Source organism: Arachis ipaensis, chromosome B01 (assembly GCF_000816755.2).
Source record: "Arachis ipaensis cultivar K30076 chromosome B01, Araip1.1, whole genome shotgun sequence".
NCBI classification, from domain to species: domain Eukaryota; kingdom Viridiplantae; phylum Streptophyta; class Magnoliopsida; order Fabales; family Fabaceae; genus Arachis; species Arachis ipaensis.
In genome coordinates this window covers 10,455,399-10,467,855 of record NC_029785.2, presented here as the reverse complement: position 1 = coordinate 10,467,855, position 12,457 = coordinate 10,455,399, and the positions used below count along the sequence as shown (strand labels likewise).

Here is a 12,457-nt window from a genome sequence, read left to right as displayed (position 1 = left end):
ACTTTAGGGATCAAACACAAAAGCATGCTATTTTGGTGCTTAAGTGTGAGTATATATGATGAAATCCATCCAAATTAAGCTAAAATATATCGGAAAATATGGACTCATCAAGTGTCTAAATTCATATTTTAATTAACTCTACCAGATTACACTATAAAATTTTATTTTCTAATTTTTTAGATTAATAATTAATTTATTAGCTAATTATTTATTAATTTTCAGGATTTTACAAAAAGGACCGTACTTCCACTAAAAGCATGATAATTAACATACAATGATACAATCAGCAACCGTTTTCACAAAACACGGGTCATTAAAAATAAAGAAGATTTAACAACACAATTAAAAAAAATCCAAACACAACCAGTTAGCTCCAGGGAAACATAGCGAATTGAACAAGTGAAAGCAAAATTCCAAACCTAGCTAAAATCCATGCATATAATAGTGGCAGTCTATTATAACTCGTTAAGCTGCTTCTAAATTCAATAAACATCGTTCAAACTATGTTGGACACACTGTACAAATAAGCAAAAACACTTATACAGAATAACCAATTACATTGTATAAATTACCTCCCTAAGTAGTAGTCGTAGTAATAACTCCACCTTAAGAACTTGAAGACGATGCTTCAAATTTATACCTATTACATATCCAAAATTGATAATATTACATATCCAAAAGTATACGTTTACACAATCCAAATCACCAAATAACTGATAGTTAAAGAAAACACGACTTACATATTCAAAGTTAGTAATCACTAGAACTCTCGGTTATCATCAAAGTTTTTAAAAGAATAACGCCTCAATGATTGAGCATTTGATTATTGGTATTCTATTTCAAAACTACTCAAATTTTATAAGAAGAGAATGATTAGCTGTATAATATGTAAATCAATAAATGATCGATGATAAGTTGATTAATCACTTTTTGGCTAAAGATTGAAATTTGAAGGAAAAACCCTCAACAAAAAATCACCAATAAAAACAAATAAATCCTCAACACAAGTATGAGAATAGAACAACCAGGCAGCAGTAAAACTCACAAAATATTTTCCTGCACACAACTAAAACTCACGTAAACACATCTAAAACTCAATGAAAAACGTAAACACTTCCAAAATACAAAAATTACACATGCAAAAATAATTTAACATTGCAATATGTATGAGAATCTCTTCAAGCAATTTTATTCGATTTTTAATTAAAAAAAAAGAAATTTATACAGAATAATAAGAAAAGTAATGGTGTCAGAGAATGCGTAAAGAAAAACTCTATGAATAGAGACCCATTCAAACCCTAGGTACGTTTTCGACGCGGACAAACGGCGACACTGATGCGGACGAACGGCGACGAGGAGGAGGAAGGCGGCAACGAAGATGAGCGCCGATGAAGAGGAATGCGGCGTTGTGGATGAGCGCCGAGGAGGAGGAAGGCGGCATCAAGGATGAGCGTCGAGGAGGAAGGTAGCGCGGATGAACATCGGCAAAGGATGACCAACCACGGACGGCGTGCGCCTCTGGGTTTATGATGTGCGGCGAATATGACTGCTTTGCTTCCTTCAGGATTTTGTATGGTATTAGTTAATAATTAGATGGTTTAAGGTTTATTTTAAAATTTTAAAATCAAAATTTTGAATTTTAATTAATTTGATTTTTGGATGTGTATTTAAATTGTAATATATTAATAATTAAAAATATTAAATCTGAAACAGAAAATTAAAATTAAAATTAAATTTTTAAATTTCAGTTTTATTTAGTTTGTATTTTGAATGTGTATTTAATTTTAAAAAGACATTATATCTATTCATAATTTTTAGATGCATTTGTTTTACTTTTTTTAAAACTATTGTAATAAAAGGCTGAACATTGTACCATTTTTAAAGGATACCTAGTTGTATTGTTATTATTAAACCATTCTTTCACCTTAACTCATGGTAACAATAAAGAAGTTTCACGACCCACAAATTCAATTACAATTTTAGCTTTTATTATCTTATCTTATCTTTATGTTATCTTCTTATCTTTACTTTTATCTTTAGTATAAAAATTCTTCATCTTTTCTTTTCTTATTCTTTCACAATTTTATTATGATATCAGAGTTCCTATAAAAATTCTTCATCTTTTCTTTTCTTATTCTTTCACAATTTTATTATGATATCAGAGTTCCTTTTGAGCTTTGCTGACATCCATAGATAAACCAACTAATTCAAATCTTAAAATCCCTTCAACCTCCCCTCCTATTATGAATAATTAACCTTCCAATTTAGCTCAAAGCATCTTCTTCGAATTGCTGAGTGGCCTCTCTACTCTATCCGAAGTCAAGGAGAAAGGGCATACCAGCAACTTCATCAGGAGCCTCTCGTCAGCCCAAAATTTTTTTTTCATGACAATTTCTTCCAATAAAAAAACTCGTCCTTCAAACCAACTTGGGCTTTTGTCAAGTCCAACAACTCATTATCTTTATTCTTTCAATACTTTTTCTATTGTTAACAATTTTTTCAAATCGAGATTTATTTTTAAACACTTGGATCATTGATTCTGGTGCTACAGATCACATTGCATCAAATTTATCTTGGTTCATTTCTTACACATAAATTTCTTCTATTATTGTTCATTTATCAAATGGTACTCAAATTACTGTTTCTTATAAAGGCATTGTTTAATTTTTACCATCCTTAGTTCTTCATGATGTTCTTTATTTACCTCATTTCAACTTTAATATTATCTCCATCTCAAAAATTACTTCAACACTCAAATGTGTACCCACTTCTTCATCTTCTTCTTGCACTCTACAGAGCAACAATTTGGGGATGATTAATTTAGACAGAATGAGAGAGGGATTATATGTCCTTAAACCCAATTTTAGTAAAAATCCATCAACTATACATTCCATAAATTTCATCCAATTCCTACCCATTATACCTTCAAATATATAGCATTTTCATTTAGGACACTTTTTTGGACAAAGACTTAATCATTTACATAAATATTTTTCTTTTATCCCTATGCATCATGATGAGGCTTGTGACGTTTGTCATCTTTCTAAGCAAAAGAAACGTTCATTTTCTCAAAATTTTAACAAAGGCAATGCAAGTTTTGATTTATTACATTTTGATATTTGGGGTCCGTTTCGACAAAATTCTATTCATAATCATAAATATTTTTTTTACTATTGTTGATGATTTTAGTCACTTTACATGGGTAATTTTATTAAAATCAAAAGGAGAAGTGCAAAATCATGTAAAAAATTTTATTTCTTTGGTTGAAACACAATTCAACTCTAAAGTCAAAGATATTCGTTCCGATAATGGACCAGAATTTATTTTACATGATTTTTATGCTTCAAAGGGCATTAGTCATCAACGTAGTTGTGTTGAAACTCCTCAACAAAATAGAAGGGTAGAACACAATCATCAACATATTTTGAATATAGTGCTCTTATGTTTCAATTTAATATACCAACATCTTTTTGGTCTTATGCTGTTAAACATGTTGTTTATTTACTTAACAGAGTTTCATCATCCGCAATTAATTTTAAAACACCATTTGAGATTTTATTTAATCATCCACCAAATTATCATGACCTTAAAATTTTTGGATGCTTATGTTTTGTTTCTACCCTAATGGCAAACAGATCAAAATTTGATCCAAGAGCCAAAAAGGCTGTGTTTATTGGTTTTCAACATGATTTTAAAGGATACATTGTTTATGTTTTAGAAGATAAAAGAATTAAGATTTTTAGAAATGTGATTTTTTATGAAATGATCTTGCCGTTAGTCACAAAAAATGTCCAATTCCATACACTTAGCCTAACATTGCCAAACACGCATTCTCAAAAACAAGATTCAATTAGTCTTCCAATTGGATCCTCACCCATACCAATTGACCCACTTCCATCCAATTCTTTCTTTTCTCCAACAACCCCTCTTTCTTCCTCACCGCCGTGTCCTAACCAACTTGAACCCATGACCCCTGAATCTATTTCAAGTCATACAACCTCCCCTCTTTTCGCAATAGACACTAACCCACCATCACCTCTTCATCCCATGTCACCTTCCTCGTCACCTGAGCAATCCCGTCCTCGTCATTCCGACCGACCTCACTGACCTCCAGCATATTTCTCTAATTACTTGTGTAATTCCCCTCTCACCTCCACAAATCTCTCTCCCTCAAAGTGTCGTTATCCTCTATCTTCAATTATGTCTTTTTCTTCTCTTTCATCTTCTCATCATAAGTTTCTTTTATCTCTACATTCTGATGTTGAGTCAAAGTCTTTTAAGGACGCCAATCAACACTCTAATTGGCATAGTGCTATGAAAGATGAGATAGATGCTCTTGAGTTGAACAAAACTTGGCGTCTTGTTGATTGCCCTACAGGCGTTAAGCCGATTGGCTGTAAATGGGTCTATCGCATCAAACGCAAGCCTGATGGTTTAGTTGATCGATATAAAGCACGCCTTGTGGCTAAATGGTTCACTCAGACTGAAGGTGTTGATTTTTTGGAAACCTTCTCCCCTATTGTCAAGCCTGCCACCATCAGATTAGTTTTGGCATTGGCCTCTATGAATCATTGGCCCATACATCAGTTCGATGTCAATAATGCTTTCTTACATGGGGATCTTTCTGAGGAGGTTTATATGACTCTGCCACCCGGATTTACATCTCCTCGATCGAATCAATGCTGCAAGCTGCTGAAGTCATTGTATGGTTTACGACAAGATAGTCGTATGTGGTATGAGAAACTTTCTCATCTTTTGCTATCTCATGGATATCAGCAGACCTTATCTGATTATAGTCTATTTGTTAAATTCACTGGTACTCAAATTTCTATCCTTCTAGTCTATGTTGACGACATTGTTCTCACTGGTAATTCCATTTCTGAACTTGCTGCCATTAAATCTATTTTGTACTAACACTTTCGAATTAAAGACTTAGGTCCATTAAAATATTTTTTAGGTATTAAGATTTCTCAATCAGGGAAGGGAATTTGCTTATCTTAGAGAAAATATTGTCTTGATCTTTTGGAGGATTCTAGTTTATTAGGTCCTAAACCTGCCTCTGTTCCAATGGAAAGTACCACAAGAATATATCAAGACAAAAGTTCCTTGATATCTGACCCTTTTGTATATCGCCGTTTAGTTGGGTGTCTTATCTATTTCACCACTACTCGACCAGACATCATGTATGCCACTCAACAATTAAGTCAATTTATGGCATCTCCTACTGAATCTCTTCTTCAAGCTGCCAAGCATGTGTTACGATATCTGAAAACTAGCCCCAACAAAGGACTTTTTTTTCAAGAGAATCAGAAATTTAGCTTCTCGATTTCAGTGACTCTGATTGGGCCGGATGTCTTGACACTCGACGGTCTTTAACAGGCTATTGTATCTTCTTAGGCAGTTCTTTAGTCTCTTGGAAGACCAAGAAACAAAACACCGTTACCCTCTCATCCACTGAAGCAGAATATCGTGTACTTGCCAACATAACTTGTGAACTTCAATGGATACTAAATGTGTTATAATTTTTATGCATCTCTCTTGTCCGCCCACCAGTTTTATATTGTGATAATCAGAGTTCTCTTCATATTGATGCTAACCCAGTTTTTCATGAACGGACCAAACATTTAGAGGTTGATTGTCACTTGGTTCGACAAAAAGCTCAAGCTGGAGTGATGAAACTTCTCCCCATTTCTTCTTCTGGGCAGCTAGCTGACATCTTCACCAAGCCTTTGTCTTCTCAACCCTTCCATCTTAATCTCAATAAACTTGGTGTTCTTGACATCTTTCATCCTTCAACTTGCGGAGGTGTATTAAACCAGTTTTTCACCTTAACCCATGACAACAATAAAGAAGTCTCATGGCCCAAAAATTCAGCCCAACAGAATATATAAATTTAGTTACAATTTTAGACTTTATTATCTTATCTTATCTTTATGTTATCTTCTTATCTTATCTTTACTTTTATCTTTAGTAGCTTTCATAATTCAATCAATCAACAATCAATAAAAATTCTTCATCTTTTCTTTTTTTTATTCTTTCATAATTTTATTAATTATTAGAGTGCGGCAGCCGTGAAGCTACCTCGGTGATCACTTAGCTTGGTGAGAAAGCTTTTGAAGCTGTGCACGTGGTGAAAGCAAGAAAGAAAGAGAGTAAAAAGATGAGGAGTAAAGTTTCAATCTGGTCCCTATTTATTACTCCGAAGGACAAAGCGATCTTTGTTCAAAAAATTGAGACCACTCGGTCCCTGTCCTAACGTACTGTGAGACATGACGGTCCTTCCGTCATCTCCAGTGTCAAGGATTAACGGAAGTGACATACATATCTCTTAACGTTGATGATGTGTCAATGAGTTGTCCGTTAAGTGCCACGATAGCTAGTGAAAGATGGACGTGGATCGATTTGTCCCTATTTTTGTAACAAAAACGTCACTGCTTTGCAAAGGATTAGGGTTTATATGTCATCCTCCTCGTCAATTGAAACTCACACGGTCTTCCTCATGCATAACTAGTCTCTAAACTCTAAAAGACCATGGCGTGAAGTGGTGAGCGTTTGTCCGCTTCCAAACGACGAGGTGGAAGAGATGTTGTTGAGTCTAAAAGCTGGAGTATGAATTCTAGTTCGAGTATGGGATCGAGAAAGAAGAAGAAATGGGTTGCCCCAAAATGTAATTGTGGTACTCATGCCATTCTCTTCATGTCAGGAACGGAGTTAAATCCAGCGAGGTTGTTCTTTGGCTGCCTATACTTCAAGGTACTTTTTTTTATTTCACTCAGAATCTAATTTAATATTTACAATGTTTTTCACATCTTACAGATTTCAGCAGTTCATTGCAAGTTTTTTGCATGGTTTGATGAGTATGTTTCTTCTTTTAATGAGGACACTATCAAGAGTCTTGATTTTGGTGGGTTGAAGCAGAACCAAGTTCAACTTAAAGGTACTTTTCATGTTGTTCATGACAAAGTGAAGGAGTTTGGAAAAAGATTGACTGGGTTAAAAGTTCAATTCGAAAAATCTAAGGAGAATTTGCGTCAAAGTATGTATAGTAGTGTTGGATATATTGTTATGGCATTTATTGCAGGAGTTGTAATTTCAAAGCTCTTAAGGGTATTTGGTTAGCAAGGCTTAGTCTAATTAAAGGTGCAGATCCGCGGGTATCAACACAATATTTGCTATCCGATCTTATCAGAATACGGATTGGATCTGATCTGATCCGATGACTTTGCGGATTGGATAATATCCGCAAAATGTGGATTAGATACGGATAATTATCGCGAATATGTGGATATTATCCAATTCATGTGCAGCCCTAATTTTAGGTGGCTGATGTTTAACTGGCCAATGATGACATGCTGACATGTGGCAAGTGGCGAGTCTTACCCATGAGTGCATTAACACTTTGTCAAAACTCAAAAGAACTTAGTGTTGAGCGCGGTAAATTTGTGAGGTTTACTGCAGGATGTAAACCCCGCTAAAATTGGTAAATAATTAGTCAATAATTTAAATTTTAATTAGGAAAGTTAAAAATGTAAAACCAATATCAAAATAGGATAGAGCTCGTCGAAACAAGAATTTTGATACTAATTTCGAAAATTTGGCCCAAAATTGGACCGAAAAGACCGAACCGATTGAACCGGGATCCAAATCGGACCTGTGGGTCCAACCGGACCCATACTTAAAAAGGGGACAGAAGCTCTACTTCCCAATTCTACATCCAACACGCCAAACAAGTTGGGGGAGAAAGAGAGCTCCCTAACCCTCACTCAAACTTTAACTCTCAATAACTTTTGATCCGGAGCTCCGATTGACGAACCGTTTGTGACTACACGTTTACCGCGACGAGCTCTACGAAACCCATAGAACAATTTGGTAGGTAACTCATTATTTTCTTCTCATCCAGCTTCCCCTAATTTCAGAAATTCATGAACGATTAAGTTAAAAAATTGTTTAATTCTTGTGTTCTAGGTTCAAGTTAGCTTCCGGAATTTATGGGTTCAAGCTATTGAGCATATGGGTATGGTAAGGATACCCTAACCCTAGCTTAATCTTGTATTTATTATGGAAAAACTGAAATTGGAATATGTATATGTATTAGGTGTAGATTAAGTGGGTATATATGCATTGGAATTTAATTGAGAATATTTGGGACCTTTTTGTTAAATATATAATTTATGGCAAATTTTTAAAGTTAGATTGTTAAATCTATCCTGCAGCAGTAAAGGTCAAACAGAGCAGCAACTTGTTTGTCTTGCTGCGACTTCTACGAGTTGAGTTTTGGAGCGAAACCAATTTTTTTATAAAATTTGATTAACTTGCTTTATTGCTCTAAAACTTCAGAATTTTAAGAGTTGAGGATTGGGAGTTGTGAATTTTTGAATATTGGTAGTCAAAGCTGAAAAGAAACAGATTTCAGCAAGCTATGCACCAACTTCCAATACTTGTAACTCTTATAATTGAATAGCAATTGGGTTGCAACTAAGACACACTTGTTTCTAGATGAGCTAGGAATTTCCAAACCAAAATTTAGCTTAATTGGAGTTTTGTAATAAAAGTTATTCAAATTGAAAGGTACTAAGCTTGTTGGTTTCTAAAACAGATTTTGACTCATTTTTACTTAACTTCCAAGTAATGTAACTTCTTCAATAAAAATGTTATTAACTCAGAACCAATTGAGAAAGAAACCTGGATGAGTAAAGTTTAACTACATAAATTTTTAAAGTCGTTGGATTTAACTTGGATTTTATATTGAATTTTGAATATCACATGCTGCTGCTGTTTTTCTGGTTTTATGCACTGCAGAGCAGTCACAGTTTTTTCTTTATTCCTGAGGCTAGAGAAATCAGAAAATTTTGATCTTTGGTTTGTTAGAAAGCTTATTTCAAGATGAACGCCTAGACATAAAGTTTACGTAATTCCAAGTTCATTTGTTATATTAAAAATAGAAAAGAAAATAGAGTGTCGAGGATGTCTTAGTGATAGTCATAGGTTCAAAAAGTTAAAGTTTAATTTTCGTGTGATGTAATTGATTTAATGTTAGAGTTGGGTTGATTTTAAGATTATTCGATATTAAAGAGGTTGAGAAGAGTTTGATAAATAGTTTGGTCGGGACCCGAAAAGGTAAACGTGATGAATTATAAGAGAATGATGTGAAAGCTAAATGAATACATGTTGTTATGGCTATAAAGAACGAATGTAAGGAAATAATGATGATAAATGATGAGATTTGGGAATGACTATGTGTGGCCGAAATGGTCGATATGGCAAGTTGAGGACAGAAGTTTCCTCTCTTGTCGTGATGCAGATGTGGGGAAGGTGGAAAGGCACTCTCCTTCGTATTGTTTTCTCCACATTCTTCTCTAGTGGCAAGGTGGAAAGGCACACTCATTCGATGTGAAAAGGCACTCTCCTTCGTATATCCTCCAGGAGAAGGTGGAAAGGCACACTCCTTCGATGTGGAAAGACACTCTCTTTCGTTTATGATCCTCCTGGAGATGCGCAACTTAGAGACCAATGTCTGGGTTAACTACCAGATGTGTCGGGTTCTGGCAAAATAACCGACACGTGAGCTCACGGCCAGTAGGATAGACATTCATCATATGCATATGTGTGCTTTATTTGCTATGCCTTAATTGGGAATGCCTAATTGATATATATCACCTGCTACTTGTATATTTGCTACTTGTATTATCTGTTCATTACTTGTGCTTGAACTTGTTTGGTTGTTTGTTCCTGTTGCATTATGGATGATGGAGGGATGGAGGAAATGGAGAAATGGTTTGGTGATAGGTGTGGATTGAAATTGAGTAAGTTAGGTAGATTTAGAATACATACCCTGTTTATGGTTTTTGTTTAGTAATTAGGTTGGATAAGTGTATAACGAAGTTCTAGGATTGCCTATGGCATTCTCAGGACCTTATTTATTATACGCGTGGAACTTTTACCATGCTGAGAACCTCCGGTTCTCATTCCATATTGTATTGTTGTTTTTCAGATGCAAGTCGAGAGGCTCCTCGCTAGGCGTCTGGATCCTAGAAAGCAAAATAGTCCTTGGGTGTATTTTGGCTTCTGGCTGTATATATGTATATATGTGTTTAGCTTACTCTCCAAGTAACTTATGTATGCTGCTCCTCTTAGAGGTTGAGGGAGAGATAGGAGTTATTTTGATATTATAGTGTATTTTGGGATATTTTGAGAACACTTATGTATGTTTATATGTATATATATACCCTCCGGCCAGCCTTAGCTTCGCAGGCTGAGTCAGGGGCTAGTTATGCTGCTTCCTTGGTTGTCCTTTATTCTTTTGCTTATCTTTATCATGTTCCTATTAGGTTTCTTAGCATGCAAGTATTCCTTTCCTGAGCGTTGCGCTTTTTATTTTACGATTTTGTTTTACCCGTTTTTCAAGACAACTAGTTAAATATCTTTTATTATTATTATTATTATTATTATTATTATTATTATTATTATTATTATTATATATATATATATATATATTACTATTCTTAGAGGTCGTAATATCTTACTATCTCAGTCTTATGACTTAAGCATAATACTAAGTATGGTAGAGTGTTACACAGGAACATTAAAGAAATTTTGACTTCAAAAAAATGGCTGTGACATAGGCTAGCTAAAGTGTGAGTAGACAAAAACACTTGTTTTGAAAAATGGTTGAATGTCCAAAAAATAGGTTGGGCAAAGAATAAATCTGATTTTTATAAATGGATTAAAAACTAAGGGGGAGAGGACAATGTAGAGGGAAAAAAAAAATTAAAGACGGGGGCTTTTATTCATTTTTAGATTAGATTTATAGATTCCTTATTTGGTTTAATCATGAAATTTAGAAAAACGAAAATGGTTCTTTAAGATCTGAATTGAAAAACCTGCAAAAAAACTGTGGCTCAATCGAAAAAACTGTTTTAGAATAAAATAATAAATAAATTATAAATATACATCCTAAAATATAATTATAGCTTTTGGTGAAGATTTTTCTACCAATTTGGTTCAGTCAACAAGCACCAAACTAATAAGATGTAAAACTGATTTCACTCCAAAATGGCTTCTGCTTCTAAACTAACATCAAATACCAAACTAACAAGCACCAAACTAAAGGTTACATAAGACGAATGTGTCTAAACATTAAAGCCAGTTGAACAATTTCTCCTACGCCATCAACCAGCCAGAGTTGCCGCACCAATCCTCAACAAATAATCGCCTTTCTGGAGAGAGAATGAGCAAAGGTTACACTGCAAAAACATAGAGTATCGGAGAGTAGTAAAGGAGCAAAAAGACAAGACAATGAAGGAAAAGATAGTGATCAAACTCAAAAAACATCAAAACAGATTTGAGATTATGAGAAACAATTCTTCTAGGGGTGGTAATCTCACTGTACGTGTTGCTTCCTGAAGAAGATTGCCTCGTCATATTCAATCTTGAGCCATTTGATTAAAGCATATTGCAGAATGTTGATTGAAATAGCAGCAGCATGTTTAGACAGTATTATGTAGAATACAGATTGAAATAGCAACTGCATATTAGTATTCAGGATATTTAATTAATGGTATAGCTGAGGTAATTTAATGAGGATTACTAATTTTAATGGTAGCTACACTCTTATATAGGCAGCAATAGCATGTAAAAGTGAGCTTTAGTAAATAGTAATTTGCATACTTTTTACTGTTGTTTCTGTTAGACCTTAGAACCTTAAAGTATTTGTTTATCATAAAAAATTTCATAAACAAATCCATTACTCAATTTCAGAATTAGTAACAAATCAGTAATAAAAGCACATATTAAAAAAGAATCAGTAACAAATCCATTACTCAATTTCATAAACAAATCCATTACTCAATTTCAGAATCAGTAACAAAAGCACATATTAGAATAGAATCAGTAACATATCAGAAATCAATCACTAACTTCAGAGTTCAGATTCACAAATCCCTAATTTTAGAGTTCAGACCACTAACCTTGACTGAGAGAAAGATAACGCCGACGAGACGAGAAGGACGACGACGGCGAGACCATGACTTGCAGCTCGAACTCGAACAAGAAGACGACACGACGACGTGCCGAGCTAGGGGTTTCAGTCTCGGACAGGGAGAAGGAGGAGGCACCTCCGATGGATGGCGGCAATGAATCCGTGGAAGAGGCTAGGCTTTTGGGTTGGGAGCTAGGGCTGTGGCTGGGGAGGGAGAGGGAGACATTGTGTGAATTGTGAAGTGTGACTGCGGCTAGGGCTAGCACGAACGAGTTTAGGGGGACGGGTGAAGTGTGAGTGGGTGACTCATGCGTGGGGTTTGGCCGTTTTCTAAGAACTGGCCGATTCCCGACCGGTTCAGCTGTTTAAAGCGATTTCGTGTCTAACGATTTTAGGAGGAGGATCGGATCGTTTTTCTTGCCGGTTTTCGATTAAACCGATTTATCCGGATAGTTTTCAAAACCATAATTCACTTATCAT

The 12,457-nt window shown here is 34.9% G+C and overlaps 1 long non-coding RNA gene across 3 annotated transcripts; it reads left to right on the top strand.

Annotated features, from left to right (window-relative positions):
• Positions 7,761–10,278, top strand: LOC107616519. Of its 3 annotated transcripts, none has more exons than XR_002350903.1 (3): positions 7,761–7,869; positions 7,966–8,019; positions 9,992–10,278. It is a non-coding gene; the product is annotated as an uncharacterized LOC107616519 (long non-coding RNA). The 3 variants fall into 3 exon arrangements; XR_001614540.2 differs by lacking the exon at positions 9,992–10,278 and adding an exon at positions 8,096–8,146 and having other exon boundaries at positions 7,763–7,873; XR_002350707.1 differs by having other exon boundaries at positions 7,764–7,873.